The 19,817-nt window shown below is 34.6% G+C and overlaps 1 protein-coding gene across 14 annotated transcripts in view; it reads left to right on the top strand.

Annotated features, from left to right (window-relative positions):
- Nucleotides 1–19,817, top strand: part of NRXN1 (neurexin 1) — a 1,034,155-nt gene that overhangs the window by 6,485 nt on the left and 1,007,853 nt on the right. The window lies entirely within an intron of this gene.

The following is a 19,817-nucleotide window of genomic DNA, read 5'->3' as shown; positions in this document are numbered from 1 at the left end:
AGGAAGGAAAAAAACTGGTCTTTAAGAGAGTTCTGTAGCTTTCATAGTATTGGGGAATAAAAAAATAAAGGAAAGGGCTATTTTATTCCCACTCTGCCTTCATGTGGGTTTTTGTATTTTATTATATTTTGGTTTAGGTAATTAATGAAGGCCGTGTAATTCCATGGCCTACAGTGTACTTCAGCTTTTGCAGTAAATTTCCATAGGTGTTAGATCAAGTGTTGTAGTTATGTTTTAAATCTGACCTAATTGTAAATCATGAATGAGATAGCTAGATATGATGATTTCTAAATTGTAATTTGAAGTTGCATACCTTTACACTGGTTAATAAAATAAATTAAAAAATGAACATTGTTTTACAAGGTAAAATTGCTTTCAGTATCCTAATACCACTTTAAAAGATAGAGAAGGCAATTTAATGCAGGACACATGAAATATAACTTCCTTTCTTAAATTAGGAAACAAAAATGACACAATGACAGCTTGTACTGTGTGGGAGGGTGTTTTAAATGAAAATTTTTATTTTTCTATGCATTTTTAACGTAGGGATCCAGGATCATGCATAAGCAGGAACAGTTAAGGTGGAGAAAGAATGCAAAAAGTAATATATTAAAGAGAAGCAGAATTAGATGTCTCTGAAATGTATTTTATTTTGGCAAATGGATAGCTCTTTATATAAGATAAAGAATTTGGAATTACCAAAATGTATAATTGAACAGTATAGTGCCTGATGCATAAGATAATTCAACTCAGAAAAGCAAATCCATCAGGATTGTTCTCTGGAGCATTGATTCATTTTGAAAAATTGAGGTGAAAACGGAATGTAAAGATCACCACTAGTCATGGAAGGAAAACAAAAGGCTGGATTCTTCTGAGTATCACAGAAATGGGAGATGGAGTGATAAGGCAGAGTCAGTCTTCCTACAAGGATTGGCTCCATTTTGCTTATTTTCCCTGTTTCATGTGTGTCAAGTGACTATTGAATAATTAATTGAGAATGGATGCTTCTCCCAACACCGATCATGTATTGATGGCTAGAGATAGATGATTTCTATTCACATGAAGTATAAACAAAGCCCTGCTTCTGTAGAGCCAGTATTTACACTGATTGGCACATTCTTTATAAACACTAATTTTAAAACAAATCCACATTCATTAGAGAAAATATAGGGAAAAAATAACAAATAAGCAAATATTAAACACAAATTTAAATGATCTCTGGTCCCAACTACCATTCCTTTTGCACTTTAGTATTATTTTAGTTGATTTCATATTTAAAATACAATAAGAACTACTGAAAAGACAATAAGACTGCAATAAGAAAATAAGATTTTCTGTCTTCCCCCTACCTAGACAAGAGTGCATTGAAACAACTTATTCACCTATGAATTTCTAGAATATTTTAATTGAATGAAGTCAGTTTCATCTTGGTTTTGTTTTTATTCAAGCCTAGCAAGATTTATTTATGTATTTATTTATTCATGGACTGAGGAGAGAGAACCCAGGAAAGCTTATGTGTCATGACCAGGTTTGTAGTAGAGCTGGGATAAGAGCATAAACACTCTTATTCCCAAACCCTGTATTATCATGCCTGCTGAATAAGATTTCCAGTTCACTGGGGTTGAGATTTGTTTTCAGGTTCAGGTGTTATTCAAGAGAAAAAAATAGCTATATATGGTTGATGGAACAGAAATAATTTATGCATCTTTGACCCTGAGAGTCAGCTTCAGGACTCAACTAACCAAAAATGTCATCTTTCCTGAATGATGGATGTTTAAGAGATACATAGCTTTTTCATATTCATCTCCTCTAAGTGCCCCTGGAACATTATTATTTAATAAATTTCTACCTAAGGGTACTAATAGTTTCCTAACAACTTGAAAGAATTAGTGAATTCCATAGTTATCCAGCTTAAAAACAACAAGGGTGATCAAGAAGAAATTAAGTTATACTTCTCATGATTTCCAGATCTAGGTCTCATGCATTTTTAAAGTCAAATATACTAAAATTTCATTAGACTGTGAGTGTTACTTTTTTGCACTTTCTCTATTTAAATGGCCATAAACACATGACTTATGCAGACTGATTGGTTAATAGTACTGAAATGACAGTGTGACAGCCATGACTTAATAAAGCCCCTGCTTTCTATGACTTTACTGATGTGACCAGACAGACAGCAATATTCACTCATTCACTCACTCATTCATTTAATTGTTTATTTCTTTATTTAACAAATGTTAAGAGCTATGTGTGTGCCAGAGTACTAGACTTTTACAACAAAATTATAATTAAACTCAGAAATAGTTCCTACCTTAATAGACTTCATATTCTAGTGAGGAGGCACATTAACTTAAAAAAAAATGGAAACTTAAAATGGTGGTATGTATTTTGAAGGATGGGTACATGGTACTATGAGAATTTAAAATGATGTCAGCTGACCTAATAAAAGAAGGTTTTCCTAAGGAGTGATTATTAAACTAAAATCTGAAATACGGGGAGAAGGAATTAGCAAAGTAAAGCAGAGGAGTATTAGTGAGTACAGAATTCTGATGGAGGGGATGACTGAACATGTCGTGTCACTTAGGTCTAACTCCATACTCATGAGAGAACTGGGTCCAGGCCATGTAGGGCCTTCTGGATCATGTCAAGGATATTAGTCTTTATCATTAAAGTGATGGAGGAGAAATGGAGAAAGTATAGTGTGGATGGTTGGGAGGAGGATGGCATTATCAAATTTGTATTTCAAAAATGTCACTCTGGCTGCAGTGTAGAGAACAGATTGAAAGGGGGCCAGAGAAAAATGCAAAACATTATTTTCTGTTTGTCAGTCAACAACATTTGTTAAGCACCCACTGTAAGCGGTAGACTGAACTAGAGGGGAAAACAGGATTCTTTCTCTAAGTTAGAATCTTCATGGGTTTAGTTAGGTATAGAAGTCTAAGGCCATTTACTGTTTAGAACACTTTAGTTCCACCTGCAAAAAGCATTATCTGAACCCTTTATGTGGATTATCATGTGGTTTCCCTCAATTATACCCACTGAGTCTTTGGGCTTGTGGAACTCAGTGGCAATGCCATACTTTATTATAGCCCCAAGTACCTTGCTCATCGTGTCTCCGTGTGACAATATAAATTGGTTGTTTGATTCAACATTTTAACTACTACAATAAAGGAAAATATTATGTAGGTACCTATAATCTTTGTAAGTTTTTAAATTTAAGTAGTTTTTGTAAAAGTAGATACTGAACAAAAATGATTCAGAGTTTTGTTTGAAGTCTGATATAATAGGAAAAGATGGATCACCTGTGTTGAAAAAGCTTTGAGTAGGACAAAGAAACTCATCAATAGTTTTGATCTAGATGAAATGTCTGGGAAGTTCTTGAAGTATGATAATGAAAGGTATCTATCTATTTGAAAAGCTTATCTTGTCTGTAAAATAATATTATTATAAAAGCTGAGTTACCATTCCAGAATGCCACAAATTAAGTAGAATGTATTATTTTGAGATTTGTTTTTCTATTCTGAAATGCAATTGTAGAGTAAAGGTTAAATTATACAGATTCTTGGGCCAGACTGCCTGGTTTCAAGTGGTACACTCAAACTTTCTATTCCTCAATTTTGTTATCTGGAAAGTTAAAGTAAGAATAGTACTTAATTCCTAAGACTCTTAAGAAACTTAAGCAGGTGACTTCATGTAAAGCTCTTAGAATAGTGCCTGCACATAACATAGTAAGCATTCTATAAGTGGACACTTGTTATTTTTGTTATAATTACCACCACCACTATTGCCACTGTTACCATTTTCTTTAGGGGTACTTTCAAGCAAAATTCAAATGTGAGACTTTTCTTTCTTTCTCATCTAAAAGAAATTCTAATGTAATAATGATCCTTGCTTATCAGTAGTAATGCAGCAAAAAAAAAAAAAAAGTAATAAGATCCTTTAATTGCCCAAAAGTTTCAACTTATAACGACAATGAACCTCTGTTTCTATTTTATGTTATTGTGTTTCTAATGTTACCCATGTCTAGCTGTAATTCAAAATAGTAAAAAAAAAAAAATGCTGGGAATTTTATGATTTAGCAGTCATTTAACACAAAAGCATTTGTAGAAACTCTTTCACTCTCCTAATACCTATATTCCATCTCAATCCTGTGCTTAAACAGTGATTTTTACTATATTAATAACTTACCTAAAATATCACTTCCCTTTCAAGTTTATACTGTTATTATTTATCTTAAATGGGCATGTTTTTAGTAGCTTTAGTATAAAAATGGGTCTATCTGGTTTATAATTTGTCTTTGAGGCTCTCCTGTAAGTTAAAGTTATTTACACATATGCTGCAGACAAGCTTGATAATATGTATGAGCTTTAAAAGTTCAAGCAAGCTATTTTTATAGTTATCATAAGCAGATAATATTTTTTAACCATAAAACTGTATATATGCCAGTGAAATCATGTTCTACTTTTGGATATCATTAAATGAAATGTGATAATTAAAGTGATAAAAATATAATTATCCTGACTACAGAAAGGACTGGTACTATGTAATATTTCCATTATTCTTAGCTGACTTGTGAGAATTAGGACTCTGAGCCACAGTAGTTCCTGAAAACAGTTATTGACCACATTCCATACCCCTTTCTCTTTGAATATTTGTTTGCCACACTGGTTACAGGGTTAACTCCTATTGAAAATTTGGCCTTACCATAGATATATCAGGTTTTGTTTTATTATGGAGTTAATAAACCTACTATTAAAAGTGCTGTACAAACCATGCTTTAAAAAAATGTGCAACCATATTTGATATAATTCAGAATAAATCATTTTTACATTTTAAAAGTTTTTAGCTTATCAAAAAATAATATGCGAAACTTGCACTTTTTTTCTTGTGTACATCTCTATAATTTTATAGGTCTGTCTCTTTTCTATTACTTATAAGTGCAGGAATAGGTAAATTTACACAATCGTTGCATAATGATTTTAAACGTTCTAATTCGTGTTTAAAATTTTTTTTTTTTTGTCATTTGGTTTAGAGCTCTTCAGAGATTCCATGACTTTTGGTTTTCTCTCTTTTGGATTCCATGTCATTCTACTTGAATAGATATGTCCAGGCACCCTCATACTCCTTTCCTGTCATGTTATTATTTACATTTTGTGTATAAACAGAACGTGGTTTGGGTTCTGAAGAACTAAATTCCAGATATAGCTTTGCCTTTAAATAGATGTTAAAAGTACAGTAAGACCATTAATGTTCTACGTTTCAATTTCCAAGATCACAAATTTGGAAACCACCTAATCACCCTATTAATATATAGTGAATTCCTGTCAGCCTACTTTACAGAGTGTTTGTGAGTATATAATAGATGTAAACGATTTAAAAAGCTTAAAAATTTGAAAGGGGTATTTAATGGCAGCAAGATAGATGGCTGTAGGATGCTGTGTATTTAATAGTAAAAATTTTAAACATGTTTCTGTAAATCTACTTTGGGATCATTTTAGATGTATTTCAGATCATTTATGCCCAATAGTATGCATCAGATTTGGTAGAGTTCTCTTACTACATGTTGATATTTTGGTATTATGACAAGCTAAGTAAAGAGGAAATTGGTTCCCTTGTCCTTTAAGTGGTATTGACTAGAAGAGGACAAAACAATGTCCTTGAGCATGATCTGGGTGGTGCTTACATGGGTGTATATAATAATATTTGTAAAGATTCACTGAACTTTACACTTGAAATTTATGTACTTTACCATATGTAAGCTCAACTTCAACTTTTAAAAAATCCTTCCTTCAAATTAAAATAGGAATGCTGCTTAGTGAATACCCTGAATATCAATGCACTGAAATTGTGTGTGTGTGTGTGTGTGTGTGTGTGTGTGTGTGTGTTACAAAATAATCCATAATGGAAATCCATATTGAAAAATTTGGGGTAAAAGCATCAAATATTTGTAATGTATATCCAAAGACCATTCAGGAGAACAAGTTTATTTATATATGAATAAATTTCAGAGTAAGCGGAGAGAGTACTCTGCTTTAAACATCTTTTATAACCTTTGAACTTGAATTGTTTTCCACGTTCTTGTTCTTTATAATGTTTACAAATAAAACATAAGTTCTTACCTTACATTTGCATCAATTGAGCAAAAATCCTACTAATGCCATCAGGCAATGTAAGTTTTCCAATTAGGACAATTAAACTGCTGGAATTGTTAAGTAATTGAATGATGAGTATTTCGTTAAAGCTCAGTAAATACTTGAATAAGTAATTGAACACTGGGAAATGCGATATTAGTTAGTTCAAACATATTATTCTCATAGTACTCTCTAAGTCTACAAATATACATATTTCCCCCCAAAATATTAAATTCCATCAACTTATTTCAAAAAATGCACTAGATATCCCTCCTTTAATGGTGCCATAAGCACCTCTTGAATTTGAGTACAATTTGAAGTCATTCTGCTTAGAGTCACAGTTATTATAATTACTATTTAGTGTTCATTGAGTGAAAGGCATTATACAATGTGCTTTGTCCATATTATTCTATTAATTTCCACAACTGTCCTATTTGATAGGTTTTATAAAATTCCCATTTTACCAATGAGAAAATTATGGGTTAGGAAAACACATTTACTAAAAGTCCAACAGACAGTAAAATGGCAGTGCTGGAATTTGAATCTAGGTTCTCCCAATACCTCAGCAAGCAGCTCTGTCCATCATATAACACAGCTTCTGTATTTCACTTATCAAATGGATGCTGGGAATTTGTTTACTTGTTGTCAACATGGTGCTAATTTAAATGGCTGACTTATAATAAAGCCTTCAGATTGAGGGTTGTGGCAGACCCTTAAATTTCGTGCCACTTCCTAATGACATGATAATGAAGAAAATGAAATAGCTTGTCAGAATTCATCCGTCTTTGTCTCCATTACACTTGTTTGTTTCTTTTATTGACCTTCTTTTCATGTTATCCTTAAGGGGTTGATTCTACTCTATTGGAACTAGAAATAAAGCTCTAATATATTGCATATAAAGATCACAACTAATTTTTGTCATTTTAGTGAAAAAACAAAACACGTGACACAAAATTTCCATCCATTTCAGAGCTTGGAAGATAAAATTATTGAAAATATCAAAGTCCATGGTGATTCAGCACAAATGGAAAGACCTAGCCCAGTCACATAAATAGACACTTAGTGAGAGTTGCTGAGTCAGAACATGGTTCTGCTGAAGATATAGATGATGGTACAGTGGGCACTTAATTGAAATTTCATAATGAGAAGGGAGTGCCTCTTTTTGAATAAGTGAGTTGCCTTCCTAACACATTGCCTAAAATTGAACTTAGGGGTGGTTCTTAGAGTTAGAAAGATATATTCTCTATGCTATTTCTGGTATATATGAGAAACTATTACTGGAAAGAAGTGGGAGGAAAATAAGTCTGACCTGACAAGCCAGAGTGCTGACTTGGACTCTTGTCTAGTTACTTGTGCTCAAAACTGTCTGGACTGTAATTAGAAATACACTGACACTACATTGCAGGAACAAGTGCTACTTCAAATAGCACTTCCTTAGGTTGGTTCCCAGGAGGGATCTGGTGGTCCAGAAGTTAGAAGAGTAGCTGCCAAGAAGAACAGTTGCTTTACTAGCCTTCTAACATCAGGAGGGGCTTTCTGTGTTTAATTATAGACATAATGAATTCCGTGTAGATGCTAACCCATAGTGGAAGCAGCACTGATCAGAGCTTAGGAGGTACTGTTGCTTGTGACCTGACAATACCTGGCCCTATCATATGTGGAAACAGCTAAGCTTAAGTGTTACTCCCTCAGACATTGCTAGATTCAGCAGAATAAACAACCCCAGTCCAGCAGAGGCAAGGAAATTAAAGACTCATGTTTTTCTTCTAAGTAATGATGTCCCTCTATAATTAAGCATGCCCGGGCTCCCCTTAGGGAAATAGCTGGCATGGTAGCATATAACAATAGTTGCTGTATGGAAGATACCACTTTACAGCTTAAGCTATTTATCTTCAATGCAAAATTGATTTTTTTTCCCCTGCAAATAGTGTAACTATTTACTTAAAATTATGTGTGATGCTTAAAATACTAAATGTTTAATTTATTCAATTGAAGACACACACATGGGAAGTTACATATTATTAATGTATTTCACTACTCAAATGAACAATTAAACGTGTAATAGGATACATTTATGAAAACTTGTTAAAATTTGGGTCAACTTACTATGAAATAAAGTATTGAAGTATTTTAAAATTATGAGATATTTACTTTTTCTATATGAATATATGTGTGTGTATATTACACACTGATACATAGAAAAATATGATATATACAAGCAAATGACATAATTTAAGCAAAGATAAATTTTCAAAAATCTTGAAAATCATCTTAAAATCTTAAAAAATATATATTGATTAAAAATGCCATTAAAATATAATGTATTTATGACTTAAAATAGCATATATAAAATATATATATATATTTTTTCTGCACAAGGCCTTAGAAAACTGAAAAATCTATCCTTATAGTAAAGTAAATGATATCCTGTGATCATGCATGGTATTTGAGATTTAGCATTTTCGTATTATTGATTAACATCATCCCAGCTGTTCCTAGTGTTTGCATAAAAAGCTAACTGCATTCTGTCTTTCTCTAAGATTATGCTGACAGTTACTGATAGTTACCATGAGTAATTCACTTTGATGGAACTTTATTATTTTCTTGGCATGAGCCACATTTATATAAATTAATATTAATATTAACATCTTTAAAATGTCTATACATAAAAATACCAGAGGTTTAAACTTACTAAGTTCCCAGTGCATGTAAAATAAGCCAGGATCACCACAATAATATTTTTAAACGGCTTTAAAAAAATCCCAGAAACCTCTTTTACCAGAATAGTTAGGGAATCTATTTAAATTTTTGCTTTAATATCTAAGTTTTGAAACACATTTCATTGCTCAGTATCTATCACTGTAGACAGTGGTTTTTTTAAGGTCATTGATTTTCTCTTTCTCTGCCCTTATTTACATTAGAATGGTAGAATTAAAATAATATGTCTTTCTTCTATCACAATTTATACTTTTTACTTCAAGTAACATTTGAAGACTTTTTTCTACTCAAAGTTTATCCATTGTTTATTCTACCACTCTTTATATTGATTTCCTTCACAAAAGTACAAGTATAAGTAGAGCCTCAGGAATTAGAATAATTCTTCATCTGGAAGTGGTGCTCCTCTGTGACTGTTACCTGAGACCCGTACACTCTCCCAGAGGCTGTTGGTAATAAAGAAGAACGAAGGGCACCTCCCCTCTTCCTAACCCATGACATTATTCGTCCTGGACACAATCCTTATTTGTATGACACAGACACTGTTGTATTTCATCCTAAATAGAGGGGATAAAGATTTGGATTGGGAACAAATACTCAATCCTGGAGTGTCTTCTGCCTGCAGGAGGTGGAGCGTGGAAAGGTGCTTAGGCCTCAGGGAAGCTGATAAACTTGAGATGTGTGATGATTTAGAAAATGGGACAGAAGACTGAGTGAGGAACAGGAGATGGGAGAAAATCAGATGATGGTGAGGGGCCAGGGAGTATTAGAGAAAAAGGTAAATTGAGAGAGAGAGAGAGAGAGAGAGAGAGAAGAGCTAACAGATTTTGAAACAACTAAGACATAGAGAACTGTGATTTAAAATAAGAAAATTTACACGTCTGGTTAGTGGAAGACAGGACTAGAACAAGCATTTCTAGACTTCTAGCCCTGGGCAGGAGCTGAAGAGGAAAACAGGAGGAAAAAGATAAGAATAAACACAGTTAAGACACATAAAGTATAATCATCTTTTATCTCTACCTCTAGTTTCTGGCTGTGTGTCACTGGAATTTTTCCTAGTGACTAATGACATCAACAATAATAGCAAAAATCTTAAATAGTTCTCACAGTGTATCAGAAACTATTTTAAGCTCTTTACTCATATTAATTCATTTAATCCACCCCACAATCCTATAAGGTAGGTGCTAGTTTCCCCATTTTATAGATGAGATAATTGAGGCCCAGAGATATTTTAAAAATTTCCCAAGTTCACACACTGGGAATTTGCAGAACTGGCATTAGAACCAAGGCCACATAACTCTTGAGGCCATATCCTTAACTTGTAATTCCTTCTTTTTTATTAATAAAATAACAACTGAACTGTATGTCCTTCACACACTTCACATACGAGACTCTCTGCTTGTGTAAGCTAATGGAATTTCACTTTGTTTTTCTCTCTTTTTCAGAATTCCATGTAGCTTTTCCTGTGCAGAATTTCGTCCTTAAATTTAATGAAAATCCTTTCTCTGCTGACATAAATTAGTTTCTTCTGATGTCCTCAGTGGACATAAAATCCATGTAGTTAGTATCCCTTTAAATTATCTTTATCTGCCAAAGAGAAAGAGTGCTGTCTTCACTGAGCTAAAAATGTTCCAGATCCCCTTTCTTTGAAAGTGGTCTGACATGCAGCCTCCTTTCTCTAGTAGCCCTCTCTCTGCTCTGTTCATTTTACCTATCGCTGCAGCTGGCTAATGCTCTCCCAAAGGCTGGTTCCCAAAATGTCTTACAATCACCCCTGTTCGTGCATCCCAGTGGCAGCATCACTGCACTGTCACTGATTTCCTCACTCTCCCTCTTGCCTTGGTTCGACTTGCTAATTTCTTATTATACCTTGGAAATTGCATGGACAGGGGCTTCCTAAAATTCTTGGTAGTTTGTTGTTGTTATCTGGTGGCTTAAAAAATGTCTCTCGCTAGTGTCTGTGGATCAGGTGGTCTAAAATTGTGTAAAGGGAAAAGTCTTGATAGCACTGCATTTGTAAGCAGGAAAAGTAGGCCAGAAAAGTATGAGCTGACAAACAAAAAAGAATTTGGACTAAGGAAATCTGGCAATGGTAGTCTGGTCCACAGAGGACTAAACGATGGAAATGGATTCGAACCTGAGTGTGTTGGTTTGGGGTTAAGGAAAGAGAAGACATCATTTGCTTGTGATTCTAGTATAAATGTGAGAACAGGCCGGCAGAAGTGGTGGGTGAATCTCTGTCCCCAGAGACTGTGAACAATAGGTTAGATAGACAACTGCCAGTTTTAAATTGCTCAGGGTTTCATTTTTTGTGGTCAAGAGGTTGGATTAGAGTATAATTTTATTTTCAGTTCTGTAGTTATGTAAATAATTGTACTTTTTTTGAAACCTTTTAACATGCGAATCTTCCAAGTCCTGAGTTGGAAATTGCCCCAAATAAACACCCTTTCCCTTCTCCCCCCAAAAGCCTACCCCCAGCCAAAAAAGAAAGGAGAAAAAAAAAACTATTTCAAGAGTGTCTGAAGTTTTAATTCACAGATTCATTTGCATAAAATATGGCACCAACTGTTACACAGCGCTTGGCCCACGAATTACTTCCCCAACTGCCATAACTTGCTGTTGCTGCACATTGGTGTCCCCGGAATACACTCTGGGCAGGCACTCCGCCCACATGCTTGTGTTTGCCCTGAGCCAGCTGTCCTTGTCCTCTTTAAACAGTGGATTGTCCCAGTTTCATGTTTCCTTGAACGCGGGTGAGCTAGAGTTACACCTGCTGCCTGTATCTCAAACTCACCTTGCACTTCCTCTTGTTCACTCTGCCATCCCCAGGGTATCCTCCTAAGACTGAATCCACCTCCACCAGGTGTGCTGTTCCTACCCTGCTGTTTAACTGCAGCACATTCAATTCTCTCTCAGGCCTCAATCCCTTTATATCCTGTGCCATTGCTCCTCTGCGAAATATAGCTTTGGGTGAGGGAGAGTTTGGCATTGGTATGAATTCTTCCTGAAAAAGAATGAGATGAGAGGGCTGAAAAATAGTTTTGAGCTAAAAAACAAACAAAACAAAACAAACAAACAAAAAAAAGCAACAATTAAAGTACTCTTAACTAGAAACACTTAATTCCGCATACTCTGTCATCTTCTTGGTTTCTCAGCAAAACCAGTTACTTGAACCAGAAATCTAGTCTCATCTTTGGCCCCTTTATGTTTTTTTTTTTTTTTATTTATCTGTAATTCCTAAGCCACTTATTAGGAAGCCATCACACAGGAGATAAGATGTTAGCTCTTAGGTAGTGTTCACCTCTGTACTCTCAGCACCTGAAGACTAAAAGTTTGGCAGCACAAATAAAGGGCTGGAAACCTAAATACAAGTCTAAAAAAGTCAGGCATCACAAATATGAATAAAACTCACTGTTAATCACAGAATATGAAGATCTATATTAGGGTCCACATATGTGCCATTAGTGATGTTATTAATGCTATCCTCAGTCATAGAAGAAATGAGCAAGTTTACTTTTTGAAAAATGCAAGTACGGTAGTATACCTGTAAAGAGTGAGAAACATATGGACCCTTTTAAAAATTAGAGTTAATGGCTTGTTTTATACTCTTTATACTCTTGTTTTATACCATCATTTAAATTGCTCTAATCAGAGGCTGGGTACTGTGACTCACACCTATAATCTCAGCACTTTGGGAAGTGAAGGCCGGAGGATCACTTGAGGTGGGGAGTTTGAGACCGGCCTGGGCAAGAAGTGAGACGTTGTCTCTGTAAAAAATTTAAAAAATTAGCCAGGCATGTTGCTATGTACCTTTAGAGGCTGAGGTAGGAGTATCGCTTGAGCCCAGGAGTTTGAGGTTGCAGTGAGCTATGATGACACCACTGTACTCTAGTCCATGCAACAGAGCAAAACCCTGTTTCAAAAATATAAAATAAAATGAAATAAAATAAAATATCTACTGGATTGTCACATATCAAAAGAAAACAGTTTGTAGTAAGCCATTAGAAGGTTCTAAGAGGCTAGTTAGAAAACCTTTGGATTAACAAATATTGAGTTTGTTTTGGCATAAAATGTGAACACAAGAAAAGTGAGGAAACTTGATAGTTTATTCTTTGGTGAAACACTATGTTTTGGTTAACTATAGGTCTAAGATTTGAATAGTCACATTTTAGTGGAGTGGGCTGGCAGATACATGCATGATCTTAACACAGTACAGTAAATGCTACCACAGAGATGTGTATCTGGTGCTACTAGAATCAGGAAGATGAATGGACTAATCTTTCTGTGACTGAGTTCACTTCATTCTATTGATACGCTATTGTAGGCTCTCATCCTCACCTATCAGGATTATTGCTGTATGTAGTCTCCTTAATACTTTCTGAATTGCAGGGGTTGCTCTTCATCCCCCGCCCCAAAGCCATTTCTCTCTATTGCTAGAGTGAAAAGTCATTTCTCTCTTTTGCTAGTATTTCTCCTTTGGCTAAAGGATAAAGCACAAGTTCTTAAGAATGGCAGGCAAGCACTTGTATAAATTGGTTTCCTTATCTGCCCAGTCTCATTTCTCACCATTTTCTCTCAACAGAAACTTTTGATCTAAGCTAAGCATTATTTATATTATGAATGATTATTGCATTTACTCATCTTGGAGCCCTTTCTAGTGCTATTCTCTCTGGATCTAATGCCTTCTGTCCAGTCTCTACTGAGTGAAATTTCACCCATCATTAAAGAGCCATCTATCAGGTCTTCTCTGTGAAAATCTCTCTGATAACGCTCTTCCTGCTCAACCCTGGCTGTCCTGCAGAGCCAGTGCTGGCTGTGTGTAGACCTTTGGTCTTACACCCAGCACAACTTTATTATAGTTATTTCTCACCCCACCTTATTTCTTCACTTGATTCTAAGTCCCCAGGGGAGCACCTACCCCTGTTAGATATGTAGGAGCTAATAGAGTCTGTCCCATGATAGGAGCTCAATAAATATTAGTAAATCTAATCAAAATATTAGAGGAGAATATTAATAGTAATGGTCAAACAAAACAAATAAGCAGTTCTGTAAAGGAGAAATTCAAATAGCCAATAAATACACAGAAGGAAGCTTGACCTCAATAATAAGTAAGTAACATAAACTAAAATGAGACATATTGTTTCTTGCCACTAGCTGGTTGTAAACATTAAAAAGTGTCATCATATCCAGTGTTGGCAGAGATGTGGTTACACAAGCACTCTTATGCTCTTGCACATCTTGAGGGGCAATTTAATAGTAACCATGAAAATTCTAAATGGGCATATCCTTTAACATAGCATTTCTAATTGTAGAAATGTTTTTTTGTTTTTTTTTTTTACAGAAGGACTTGAACAAGTCTGACAAATATATTAGCACTGACATATTGTCTGTAATAGTGAAAACAAGTAATGGAATCAATCCAAATATTTAGTAACATGTACTTGGTTAAATAAATCATGGTAAACCTATATATAATGCCTCATGACATAAAATGAGTGAGGTATACTTATATAAACTGGTTTGAAAATATGTTTAGTGAATATAAACAAATTCCAAATACATATACATATATTCAAAAATAGGATTATTTATATATTTATTTATGTGGAAAAGATAAATAATGTGTAAAGACCAGGTGTTTTATTTTCAGTGGAGGGGGCAAAGAAAAACATCCATTTAAATTCTTGCAAGATAAATATATTTACGAGTGCAAGTGCACATCAACAAAGGAAGTTGATGACTCTTCATCTTGAGGGATTTTCTATGAGATTTTTGAAGTATGAAACCAATAGTCAATTTTAGAAGATGAGACCCATTACATGACTTTACAAGGATTTATATTATCATACTAGATAGAACATTCTGCTTCAGAAATAAAATGTTCATTTTGTCAGAACAGAATATGACACTAACCATGCAAGATAGATTCTGAAAGAATATTATAAAAGAGAGAATTATAGAATTTAGATCCTGTATAATCCTAAAGATTATATTTTAACTTGGGCACCTTTATTAGACTGAGTGATAATTCTCCTGGTAATGAATGAAGGGACCCTAACAAGATGCAGAGTCTGAATGTAATGTTTCTCTCCAGCAGAGTGATTTGTGTTAATGTTCCATTTACAATCTCTCTCTCTGTTGTGCCCTATCTCTGTTCCCAAATCAGAGGAATAGCTGAATAGGCCAGTGCTGTGTCTCAAATTGGTTTCATAGTAGGATATATTATTATCATTCTTGTAATGCCTCCTTTCCCTAATGGAACTCCTAGAAACATCTGAGAAGTTCCAAATGACTGACAACTTCCTTGCTTTACTTCGTACACATGTATGTTATCAATAATTACTTAGTTGACTCTTTAATTTGTCTAAATTTGTGTAAGCATAATGGAACCTGACAATGCAATTTTCCATTGAAAATTGCAAATGGATGACTAAGCTGAGCAATTTGCCTCCTTCCTATTCCTTTTGTATCGATATCTTACGCTACACCAGGATGCCTACACTTTGAAAATAGCTCATCTATATTCATTCATCGATGCATATAAACTGATTTGCCTGCTCATTTTGCAGTCTCTAAATATGCATTTATTGCATAAAGTTTTTCATATCTAGCCCCAAATGGTTCTTTTACCTCTTCTTCAAAAATTTAGCTGGTGTGAGCCAACTGCACATAAAATCCAGGGGGTTACACAACAGGATTTCTATAGAAAATGCGAAAAGCATGAAGATGAAAGGCTTAAATCTTGCCATTGGTCATAACTCCTAATTTAGATCTTGCTTTTATGGGTCAAATTCTTGAAATTACTCGGGGCAATATTGGAATTAGATGACAATATCCAAGTTATTTAACAACTCACAATTTATATAGAAAACTAAAGATATTCAGGAGAATAGTTAATTAATGTGTTCTAATTTTTGCTTCTACCAGTTAGCTATGCTTTATTGGATCTTGGTTTCATTAACTGTACATCTCAGATTTTTCCTATTTAAAAAATGCCTAAGGCCAGGCGCTGTGGCTCATGCCTGTAATCCTAGCACTCTGGGAGGCCGAGGTGGGAGTATCGCTCGAGGTTAGGAGTTTGAGACCAGCCTGAGCAAGAATGAGACCCCTGTGTCTACTAAAAATAGAAATTATCTAGACAACAAAAAACATATATAGGAAAAATTAGCCGGGCATGGTGGTGCATGCCTGTAGTCCCAGCTACTCGGGAGGCTGAGGCAGGAGGATTGCTTGAGCCCAGGAGTTTGAGGTTGCTGTGAGCTAGGCTGATGCCACGACACTCTAGCCTGGGCAACAGAGTGAGACTCTGTCTTAAAAAAAAAAAAAAAAAAGCCTAAAATTAAAAGAATAATGTGGTTTATCCCAGAAAATAGCACCAACATTACTGAATTAAAGGCAATCCTCATAAAAGAGAGATGTCTGAGTACAAGTTTTATTAAAAACAAGCTAACAGTGTTTTGTGGCTATAACCACTTATAAAGAGTTAAAATAGTTTAAGTTGGTAAATCATTATTTCAATGGCTTTAGGTATCTGTTGTGTATATTTTACACAACAATTAAAATTAATAATATATTTTACAAAAGTAAAATTAATAATATATTTTTGAGATGCCCTGTGTGGTAATGGGCAAGAGGGGAAAGGGCTTGATATTTACTGATCACCTACTGTATGCTGCAATTTCAGATTTGTGTCTGTTATCTCATTTAATTCTCACAACCACAAACCAGATTTATTTAATTATTTTCATTTTTGTATTTTGAAACACTAAGGCCCAGAGAATCTAAACAGTGAAGAGAAAATTTGAACGCAGACTTTGTTTCCCCCATACCCCAGAGTTTCCCCTCTGCTGTCACCACTCACAGCTTAGAATAGCTCAGGCAGGCTTGGTGGAGTCATCTGCACAAAGCATTGAGAGTAAAGCCCACCTTTTTAGAGAGCATAATAGCTTTTGAGCTATTCTCAGATGTATTTCTTTCTTTGATTTGGAGCCATGCTTGGTTTTAACTGATTTGACTTTTGTATTTTTATTTATACCTGATTCCTTTTATGTATGTGTAAACGTATTTCCCAATAGAATGATAAATTTCCAATAATGACCAAGGAGCAACATATAAATATGGTTTCCAAATATTTTACAGGAAGACAATAGGCAAACCTTTCCGTACGTAGGTCCTTTGATTATTCATGTACTTCTGCTTGCTTTATTTTCCTGCACTCTATGTAAGAATAATTTTTCTTTCCACTGTTTCTTCCTTTTAGGGCTATATTACTTTATAACTTTTTGTTCATATTTTGACTTATTTTTTATCATAAACCATTCAAACTGTATGCTTACTAAGATAAAAATTAATGAAAAGAAGGAAATATCCCAGAGAATACTTTTCCATCCTCTGTAGACTATCATTCTATGGGTTTGTCCACATTTTAGCCAAATATATTTTGTGATAATACTTTATCTCACAGTATACCCAGTTTAAGAAAAAAACCTTCATGTAAAAATGCATTCCATAAAAATGCATTCCCTGTAAATGTTTAGCCCATTTTACTCTTTTCTCCTTTTTGAAAAATTGTCAGTAATTTCTCAAACATACTTCATTAAAAAAGAAATAATGTGTAAAACACAAAGAGTAAAGATAAAAGTACGTTTTTATGTGTACAATTTTTAAGTATTTATTTAATATTATGCCCACTTTGTCTAAATCCTTAAACATTTCCAGATAATGTAGGTTGATATTGGAGCTTGATTTCATAAAGAGACTCATAAGGAGAATATCTACTTAGTTTCCATTTTGTAGCACCAAAATTTCTGTAAATAATTCAGAAATTATAGGACAGCACACATATTTTTAACCTTCCTTAGATTTCAAACCCCTAGAATAAGCATTTCATCAATTTGGGAGGGGGAGCAATAAGTTTTTTCTTTGACTAATGTCTGTGCATTTTAGAAATAGTTCAGAAAATTATAATTTTTATTAATCTTCTGATAATCATCTTAAAATATGTCCAATTGCATATCAAATAGACTAATCTGTTACAAAATTAAATTCTGAAATAAAAAGGGACCAATAGCTATCGCTATAGTATCTAAGGTGGTAATTGATGCACTAGAAAGAAAAATTTAAACATTTATGAAGTTTTAAGTAATATTTAAAGGCATTGGGCTTAGGCACTGGGGATTTACTTGTGATCAGATGGGCAGGTCATTGCTATACTGGAGTTTATAATTTACAGGTGAATATAGACATTTAGAATGTCAGTGACAATACAGAGTGATTAACACTTATGATGGGGTACATGCAACTCAGATTTAGGAGGCAAAGGAGGCTTCACAGAAGATAAGACAGCTAAGGTGAGACTTTGTTGTGAATAGGAGTTAGCTAAGGGAACAGAGGGAGAAGAGGGAAGAGCGTGCAAGAAGAGACTTCTCATTCAAAGAACTGAAAGTAGTTTAGAATTTGTAGGTAGAGCACAGAAGAAAGATGATGAAGGGTGGTTAAATATAGGCTGGAAACTAAGCTTTGTGAGCCCTGTAAGCTATATTAAGGGGCATGGAACTTAACTTTTAGGTTAGGTGTATGGTGGAGTTAGAAGAATATAAAGTAATATAAAATCATATTATAAGACTATAGTGGTAGATCTTGGATGGGAAGTAAATTGGAAATAAATAGATGTACACCCAAATGAGGAAAAGACAGCAGTTCTTGATTCTTGTAAGACAGGTCAATGGCTAACAATAGATGTATACATGTTTTGAAGATTGTTAGCTTTCCTCATGCCTAAAAACCAAACAAAAAGTGTGGATTTGATCTTGGGAAGTAAGGGTAGGCATAGAACTGAGTAATTAGGATAAGTGTAAACTAATTGACAAGTTGAAATGGAGATGATGAGGAGTAAAAGAGGGAGGATTATCAGGAAAACCCAGAGGAAGATGGAGGTCATAGATCCAGTTAACAGATAATTAGTTAAAGGAAACCAAGAGTGACAGAAATGAAAATGTCACAACAAAAATTTGGTTAATTTTTGCACACAGCCAGATATAGGCAGACATACATATTCTAGTGACTATCCAATATGTTTTGTTTTGTGTGGCATGATTCATTCATTAAATTTCACATAGTTTGAAATTAATATCTGTCAGATTTTTCCTTTTCCTTTCATCTATTTCTATGCTCACCAAACACACTTTTCATTCTAATCCAAGCTTCCAGTGATCTTGGCACGAGAAAATGCTACTCTGGATGAGTAGGGGAGTGATTCTCCTAGTCACTGGCATTCCTTCATTTCAAAATAATATATTTGCATCAGGAAAAAAAAAATAACAGCAAAGTGTCATACTCTCAAATCCCCTTTTAGTAAATGTTTATTTATAAAAGCATGTATTTTGAAGCTACTTTCATGAAACTTAATTTTCTAAAATGTTCATAAGTTTTGAATTATGCATATTTTGCTATGTAGTAAAACATCAATGAGGTTGATGGCTTGTTCAGACAAAGTACTGTGAAAAGGGAGAGAGAAGGGAATGAGGGGTAATCAAAGACAGAAATGACCTGTATTGGAAGCAAATATTTATTTAGTGGCTGCTAGGGCTCTTCCTGCCTCTGCCTATTTTCTTTGTTTTCTCACCCAGAATCTGTGTATTCATGTTGCCCTTTGTTACCTAGCTAAAGCTTTGTTCATGGCAGGTGTGTGGGCAGCCCCTGGCCTAGTGTCTGTCCACTGTCTATGGGAAAGTTTGCCCAGGCCCTGGGCCTGGGCTTCCTTGCTCCAACTCCAGAAACCTGGATAAATGGCTGGGTTTCTTTAAAGTTTTTTTAAAAACCAAGAAGTGAGGGTCCATCCAGGATAAAGGGTGAAGGCATTCTGGGAGGAAAGGGATTACTAAAATTGGTTTTCAGCAGGTCTGTGAAAAGAGAGCTCTAATGTGCTAAAAAGATGACAGTTGAAATGGTAAGCAGAAAAGAATAACAGCC

The sequence above is a fragment of the Lemur catta genome, chromosome 4 (assembly GCF_020740605.2).
Source record: "Lemur catta isolate mLemCat1 chromosome 4, mLemCat1.pri, whole genome shotgun sequence".
NCBI classification, from domain to species: Eukaryota; Metazoa; Chordata; class Mammalia; order Primates; family Lemuridae; genus Lemur; species Lemur catta.
Note: the sequence above shows the minus strand (reverse complement) of the source record. Positions and strands in the feature narration are given on the sequence as shown.